We start from the raw sequence: 9140 nt of genomic DNA on the forward strand, positions 1-9140 counted from the left end.
TTTATGTTAACAATAAGTTAATTATTTTTATTATTAAATAGATTACTAAATACGATTTTAAATTTCTATTTTAATTTATAATACAGTAAATATAGATAAGTATAACCCACATACACAGACGTTTCTCGGTGTTCTCAATAACTCTTAAGAGAAAAAACATAATAATAGCCTCACGCTTGTCAAACGCACTGGAAACTTGATATGCCAGTCTCTCCCCCAGGATTTTTTCTTAACCAAAAGAAAAAATCTTTCGGTTTCTTCCAAACGGCCAACTTCTGTGTCAGCCAAGACTCAGCTTTTACATTCTCTCCTTCAGAAACACCCTCAGGTTCATCTTTTCTCAAACTGCAAAAGGCATTTCTGTTATTTGCTCTATGCCATATTATTTATAAATTAAATAGTACTTACCATCATGCATTTTAATTATTACTGTTCTCGACTGTGCGCACCGCAGGACAGACAGATGCTCAATGGTGCTGCCTCATTTCCCTTGGGAATAGGAGCGAGACATTTTCTATTCCTATATTACAAATACCTAGCTCGGTCCTCGCACATGGCTTATGCTTAAAAATATTTGATAAAAGGATAAATCTGATTTGTGTGCCATTCCCCAACGGTTTAAAAATATCACTGGGTATGTTACATGAAGATCTTTCTTTCTCATCAAAGGTCGTGTTCCCAGGAGACTGACTGTATCATGACATATTTCCAGTGTTACTTACGGTAGTGAACACGTGTCAGAGAGGCCCATAATTTGAAGCCTCGTATCCATTGAAATGTTAATAATTTTCTAGAATATCGTGTAATAAGCAAACTCCTATGTCGTCAGTGTTTCCATGGTACCTCTAGTCAACTTTCCATCTTAAGGTCTGTTCTGCTAGTTAAACGCAGGGATCCTTGTATTCGGGAACTTTCTTACCCTCATCTGAAGCTCCATGTTCCTCTTCTTAATTTTTTACCCCTCCGCAGGTCCTCAGTAGCCAAGGTGCTGGAGGGCAATTTAAATTCCCTAATAAACAAAGTGCTCTTACGTAATCTGTCGCAGAGACATCAAGTGTCCACTGCACGGAAGGTGCCATCTCAAAGAATTCGTCCTTCACTGAGGCTTTAAGAAGTGTCGCCACTGACAGCAGGCACAGAAGCTATTTTCGATAGAGCAGGCACGTTGTCTTGGGAGCGAAGTAGGAGCCTCGGCTCTGAGACCTGTCACTTTTTAGGGGTGTGCTTCTCGGATGGCTGAATTTCTTGCCCAGAATGAATCATCGCATGTCACTCCCCCGCCGCCGGGAACGCTGATCCCTACTGCTACACTTCTGTCTGAAGACGTGACTCTTCGTATCACCGTGCCAGTTTTCAGCCCCTGCTTCCCAGGTGACCCTACCTCGTCTGAGGTGCGTGGGAGCTGCTCAGACGTCGCCCCCTCGGCCATCCCGCAGTCAGCGCGTGTCAGGGCGCTTGGCTCCCTGTGACTGCCATATTCCTAATCCTCACTTGCCAGGTGCCATCGAGCTGCACGCGTGAGTGGCTCTGATAGAACTTCTTAAGGAGCGGACGGTCTCGTCCAAGGCAGATTCAAGTCTTTCAGTCAAAAAAGGTTAAAAAGACCACATCTTTAGTAGCTTTTGCTTGATCGTCCCTCTAAGCGTAGTTTCACAAGAATGTTGGCTGTGGGGGTTTCCTTTATATATAGTTTCCATTTCGTAGATCACTCGTTAATTGTCTGAAACAGAAAAACAGCATAATTTTGTAATTGCTTTAAAACCACAGTATCAAAGAACTTCAGCACCGAGAAGAGTATGTCTTTGACTCCAACCTCCCACTCACACCATGAAAAAAATATACATATAATGTTTGCAGTGTTCAAAATGTAACTGTTACATTTCAGAATTTACACATATCATGTTTACAGTGTTCAAAATGTAACTGTTATAGTTCAGAATTTACGTGGTAAACTTCAGGAGTTTTATGGGGACATTTATAATGTTTCTTCCAATGATATTTCTGTATTTCCTACTGGATGTTTGGACACCATAAACCATTTTCTGGGTTACTTCTCCTTGGTCAATTCAGCCCTTACCGAACGCGCGATAGTGTCCGTCTGTGACAAACAGCGTAAGGCTGGGAATCCGAAGCTTTGTTCCATTGTCCTCTTTACCAGGTAGTGTCCTTGTATTGCCGCTTCAGAGTTTGCACATCTAAAGTTGAGCTCCGAATACCATCACCCCTCTCTCCCGAAGCGTTGGCATTGCCTTTTTAAAAATATTAACCTATAAAAATGTATATAGTAATTTATCTACTTCCATAGCATCATCTGTAATAATGGATATAATAAATTTAAGAAATTAATACTGGTTCCAAAACGATGTCACAACAGTTACTATTTGGTTGAACAGGTACCTGTCCAACGTCGTGTATCTCTTGTGACTTTATAGTATGTTTTAATGATGCTTCCAGCAAATTCTATTGTGCTATCGATAGATAGACTCCAGTGTAACTTCTAAATGTACTCGGTGTTTATCTAGAAACTACTAACAGGGCATAAAATTATACTTTTATAACTCTAGGAGTAACGATTCTGCAAATCATTAAACCCGTGACTAGTATTTTAAATAAGAAAGCCCAAGAGATAATTGCACTGTGTTGTTTGGATATATGCAAATCTAACGAGCGTCAGTTTCAAGTTTCTAACAAAATTCACAAAGTGCAGAAATTCTTCTCTCTTCTCCAATAAAATATATACAGAAATCATATTTTAAGAACCACATATAAAAGTTATTAATTAAAATTTCAAAAATTACCCTGGTTAAACCATGTGACACACCTCTGATAATTAACTATCATCAAAAAACTCATTAGTACCTACTGTATGTCATTACCAAAAATGCGATTTAAATACCTTTGTCACGCGAATGTTCAAACAAAGAATTCTTCAACTCTGAGTTATCAGGGAGAAAAACGGTAAACATGTTCGATCGTGAATTTTTCCTCAAGAATCAACCGGCTTCAAATGTGTCTTCTTTGATGAGCCCAAAAGAGCAGCTGAGGAACTGACACCCCGTCCTGTGCTCGCCCTAATCTTAGATCCTTTCTGCCTCTCTTCTCTAATTTTTCTTGAGGAGGAAAAGGGAGAAGATTGTACCTTGAAAAGATTGGAAAATAAACAGACGAACGAAAACAAGCAAAACAAACATAGAATGCTCCACAGATGCAAACTCTGGACGTAATACAAATACTTTATGATCAGTCTGGTCCTTATCATCATCTAAGCCTCTTTGCTCTTGAGAAACAGGGAAACACTTAAATTTAGCCATTTGATTCTGGATCTTAGAATGATTTTGATTTTAGCCAGAGCTAATATGAGTAAAGAACCAAAAAAAAAAAAAGGAATAAAAAGGACTAGGGCGTGGACCAAGGGGAACAGCAGGTGAGCAGAGTCCTTCTGAGTTGAGGGACACAGCGTGGGACTCTTTCCACATTCCATTTCCTGGACCCCTCGCATCAAGAGCCCCATTGCTAGGTCGCCTGAATGAGCTACCTGACTAGGATGGAGTGCTTACACATTCACCTCCTGGGTCACCTGTGCCAGTGAAGTCTTTCCAGGTTGCACAGCACCTAGATTTAGGTGGCATTTATACATAAGAATAGTATTGACCGGTGTTGACGGGTGTCTTTGGAATTTGAACCCAAACACTACACTGTCATTTGCTTTACCTGGAATATTTTTTTGCCCCATCCCACGGATTGTTTACTTCTACTTCAAGATCCATCAGGTCAAACGTCATCTGGCTCCCTCATTCACCCTCTCATTCATTCATTCATTTATTCACTCACTAAGTCATTCATTTATGCACCCAGCACGGGACTGACTTTCCTGAGAATCACCGGAATGACCAAACCTGGAAGCAGCTGCTAGAAAGTAAAATCAGAAAAACATACAGGCCTTTTCTTTAGGGAACCAAAACAACCAGGGAAGACAGACAAGTAAACAATTGACACTACGGCCCAGATTAATCTGCCTGGACACCGTTCGCAATGTCCTCTCCCTGGAGCACTGGAATTATTCTCGAAGAGGAACTCGCCTCTAAACTGGGAGAGCGAAGTCACGGCGGGCTCCACATACGATGCAAACGTCCACAGCCACGAAACCTCTCTCTCACCAACAAGTCACGGCTGCTAAATTCATCGGCATGCTGCTCCGTGTCTGCCACGCACACGCGTAAATGACACCAGCGGCCATGCGACCCTATGTGAGTTTCCCTTTTCTGCTGCAAAAAAAAATGATCATAAAGTATTGACTCGTAAAATCACAATGATGTGTTCATACAGGTCTAAAGGTCAGAAGTCTACAGTGGGTCTCATTGGGCTAAAATCCAGGTCTCAGCCGAGCCACACACCCCTCCATGAGCCCCAGGAACGAATCCACTGTTTTGCTTTTTCCAGTCACTGAGGCCGGTGGCTTCTTCCCACCTTGCAGGCCACCGAAGGCTGGAGGAGCCTCTCACGCCGCATGACTCTGAGGTGTCTCCCTCCCTCTCACTTACGAGGACCTGTGTGATGACACCGAGCCCATCCAGATAACCCAGGCTCCGCCTCCCGCTCAGTTAGCCGATCAGCACGTTTAATTCCATCTGTGACCTCAACTCCCTTTCACCATAGTACATAACATTTTCGCAGGTTCCGGGAATTCGGACGTGGACTGTTTTTGGGGGGACGGGGGGTGTTATTTTGCCTACCGCACCCCCATCCTGTGCCTGCTTTCTTCTTCGGTGTCACGGAAGCCTGCCTGTCGGGATGTCCTTGACCTGTAAATTCTCACCGCTGTACCACCATGCCGTTGCTGTCGACAAGCAGAGAGCCAGTTGGTTCTTAGCTGATGCCTCAGAGAAGGGGGCGTCTCTAATCACAGCGTTTGAAATCGTGTTTTTATATCAGAATCGTTTGCTCCCAAAGGGAGGGATGACTTTGCCAATGCTTGCCTGTGCTTCCCCTGAACGACTCCCGCGCCCTACCCCGCCCAGAGAACTGATGGAAAAGTTGCTCGTGCTGCTCCCCTGCTGATCCCTCGGGTGTCACAACGTGGGCTGCTTGCACGAGGGTTTTTTGGTCTTTCTCAGTTCCCATAGAGACTGTCACGGTGTCCTGATAAGGCTTCGGGGCTGTCAGCTGCTCTCTGTCCTCACCACCCCACTGCAGCTCTGTTAGATTTGTTCCCAGCCCTGCTATCAGAACAAATGTGTCAGCACTTTGTAACAGATGGTTGCCTTCAACAGTGAACACAGCCTCTTAATATATCACACAGGCTTCGGGAAACGCTGGGTGCACATCTCAGAGACAGGCTGGCTGCTCGGCGAAGCACCGGCTAGAGAAAACAGTGCCACCATGGAATTCATGGCCAGAAGCCACAGGGGGCGGCGGCAGAGGCCAGAGCTGGTGCTGTGCTCCCCTTTGCCGAATTCAGCCAAGAGAATGGCGTATGTCACAACGTGGGACAGTCCACCCGATATTAAGAGCTTAGATGGTTTTATTCGCAGCCGAATAGAAACCCCTTCTTCCCCCCACTGGCTGTTTGGCTTAAAGCAAATCACTAAACCTTTTCAAGATAAATTTACCTGAAACGTAGAGATGACTACCTTTTATAGTTTTTGAGAAGAGCCGTATACAGAAAATACTTCGAAAGTGGGTGACCAACACCCAGCATAACATGAGCAACGGTTATTCTGCTGTTTCTATGAAACATAATACAGCCGGGCTTGAAGGAATTAATCTGAAGGCTGGTGTAAGTGGCCAGGGGTTCTCAACGGGGTCCTCAAAGATATTTGGAAATGTGTGAGTTGTTTTATATTGTCACAGAGAATAGTAATGCGCTGAGTTCGGATCCATGTGAATTAGATATATACTGAAATTCACAGGGCAGCTCTGCACAATACAAAGCTGCCGGAAGTTTTCCCTAATCAATTGTCCCCCTAATATGTGTGTAGGTAGATGACTATCTGAGCCTGGAATGTCCACGGAATTATCCAGAAACACAATTATTATGTGAGTTGAGTGAGTGAAGAATATACTTTGTTTTGTTCAGACATTTACCAAAAGTTGTTCGCAATGTCAGAAAATCAAAATACCAATAGCCATACCTCGCATGGTATATATCACCAATCCAACATACATATTACTGTGAAATTTTAACTGGATTATGCACAATATTTATCTATAAGAATATCCTCATTTGTACCTTATTTCAAAGTGTCACACCTACAGAAAGGGCATGAACTCTAACTAATGCAGTTGTCATCTCTTAAACATAGATGTAAGTGGATACAAGCATGCCATTATGTCATCATCTAGTGTATTTGTCCCTCCATCATCTGTGTACATGGAGCCTAGAGCTGTCCGCTTTCCCCGGGCACTTATGCTTGTGGTCAGTTAAGACCTGCTGCTCTTTTCGAGGAGAAATTCATAAAGTCATTTTCAAATGGACTTGTCAAACCAGAGCATTTTTTAAATGTTTATTTTATTAAGTTTTTAGATAAACAGAAAGATCTACAATTTCTAATTACACAATTCAATGATTATTTCTAAATGAACACACCCACGAACCATGATCAAGTTCCTTGCAATTTTACTTAATAAAATGCATATAATTTTATTACAAATTATTTTTTTATTTTTTTAGTTCATTTTAAAAGTAAAACACGTTATTTTTCTTTTTATTCCCATATGTGTGACTGTAAGTTATATTATCCACTCATTCTTTCCAAGATTGTAGGTTGTTTAACTTTTAGAGAAAGAGTAGATTATAACATGGAAAGTGATAAACCTGCATTTGGCAGAACCGAGATTCAATATGATTTTCAAATCTTAAGAACTATCTGATATCGCCTGGTATTGATCTCTTGTCCTTCTGTTCCTAAAAATCATTGTGGCATCTGTGGCAATAAAAGAAAAATTATAACGTATAGAAATTCTTGTTTTTAATGTAGTTGGCTTTATTAATATATTTATTTATGGCTTGCATTTAAGTCTTATTTAAGAGAGTTCTTCTCACTGCAAGGAGTTCAAAATATTCTCATATATTGTGTTCAAAAAATATTAAAGTCTTCCTCTTCACGTTCAATTCATGATTTGTATGGAATCCAACTTTTTTGTTGACCGTGTATTATTTGCACTATCCATTTTTAAAATTTATTCTGAAAGAATCGTGTGGGTAAAAAATGGGGAAAGGGATTAAGAAGTGCGAACTGCCAATTATAGAAAGAGTCATGAAGTATGAATTGCAGCACAGGGAATATAGTCAATAATGTTGTCATAACTAAGTATGGTGTCAGATGGGCACTAGACTTATCGGGGTGATCACTTCATAAGTTATATAAATGTCTAATCACTATGTTGTACATAGTAGTACAGAAAATACACTTATTTCTTTCTACCACTTTCTCTACTATTAACGCCTTGCCTGTCTACAGTGTAATTATGAAAAGCAGGACAACAATTCGCACAAGCCTAATAACTAAAATAAACACTGTAATTCAAATTTCACTAGTCATATTGAATAAACGAGTTTATCAATTAAGAGAATGATCTGTGTTTTTGTTTCTCACTTGAATAACATTGTTTTCTGGTACTATGAATGGATTATTTCCCCACTGGTATGAAATAACAGCTCTAATGTATTTCAGGTTTTTATATATGCATGGATCTGTTTCTGGACACTCTTTTCGACCGGTCTGTTTATTGATCCCTAAATCTGTACCACTCATTAAAACTTAATATAACTTTACAACAAGCATACAGTAGATATGCAATATACCTAGTATAACATACCTAGTTATATATATAATATGAGAGAGAGAGCGAGCTCAATACATAATAGGTGAATGCTGTCTTGTTTTTCTTCTTCAAGATTGCCTTGGTCATTGTTGGTCCTTGGTTCTTCCGTCTAACTTTGGAATGTAAGATGATGTATAAAGAATGGAAAGAACGTAATTACTTAGTAACTGTCTACATGAGATGTGGGAAATGAACTTAGTACAAGAATGTCTTTAATATTTCTCTTTCTCAGTGATTAAAACCATTACAAAATAGTGGATTTATATTGAAATATTTCTTAAAATGTATGCTACCCTTCAGTTTGCGTATTAAATTTAATTTGCCACCAAGCTGTCTAGGTGTCTAATTTTGTTACATACTTCTAGAATTTTTCAGAATCTCTGAAATTTCTCACTCACTAAATATTATGTACCCTCAAGAAATTTTACTTTTTAGCTATTCAAATAATTTCTTAGTCATCATTAATAAAGTATATTAAACAACGTAACTATAAAAATGAAAACAAATCTTAATTTTTGGACTTAACAAAAATGACCAACTTACCTCCACTGCATATTTTCAATCTCTAAGTTTAAATGCCTGCTATACTTTTATTAATAACATGCCATTTAGTCAACACATAATACTCAATTTCATTGATCATTTTAGCCAGTGTCTAATACAAAGAATATTTAATAATGTTAACACTATGTTATAATAAAACAAAGAACTTTTTACTAATTTCTTAGAATATTAATAATATCAACATGGCAAAACTTTGAACAATTTAAAAAGTGGATAAAGTTAGTTCTCAAAATGCAATATTTTGACCTTATTTTTAGCTGAAATCTATTATTAATAATATATCCCTTTGCATTACATAATTTCAAGTCAAGTTTTAAATTGTACCTTAACACAATAAAGTTCAAAAATCATGAGCGTGATGCTAAATGAAGTTTCTCAAAGTGAAAGCATTTAGATAACCACTAGATTAAAAAATAGAATGTCACTGGCCCCCACCAGAACCTTGCACACTTTAGATGTCAGCGCCCCTACTTCCTTTCCAAATGAACCACCACATTAAATTCACAAACCAATCAATAAGTTTTTCTTTTAAGAAAACATTTATGAATAGATTGATATGTTAAAGTCTCTTTTATATCTGACTCTTTCACTCACATGTTTGCGTATGAGGTTCATCGTTTGTTGTTCTCGTTCATGATATATCATTGCTTGGATGTATTTATCCATTTGACAATTGGGTTTTTCCAATTATTGATTATTATGAATAGTACTGCAATAAGCAAATTTGTACACATTTTTAGTCCCATGTGCAT

Source organism: Pteropus medius, unplaced genomic scaffold (genome assembly GCF_902729225.1).
Source record: "Pteropus medius unplaced genomic scaffold, Ma_sr-lr_union100, whole genome shotgun sequence".
Taxonomy (NCBI): Eukaryota; Metazoa; Chordata; class Mammalia; order Chiroptera; family Pteropodidae; genus Pteropus; species Pteropus medius.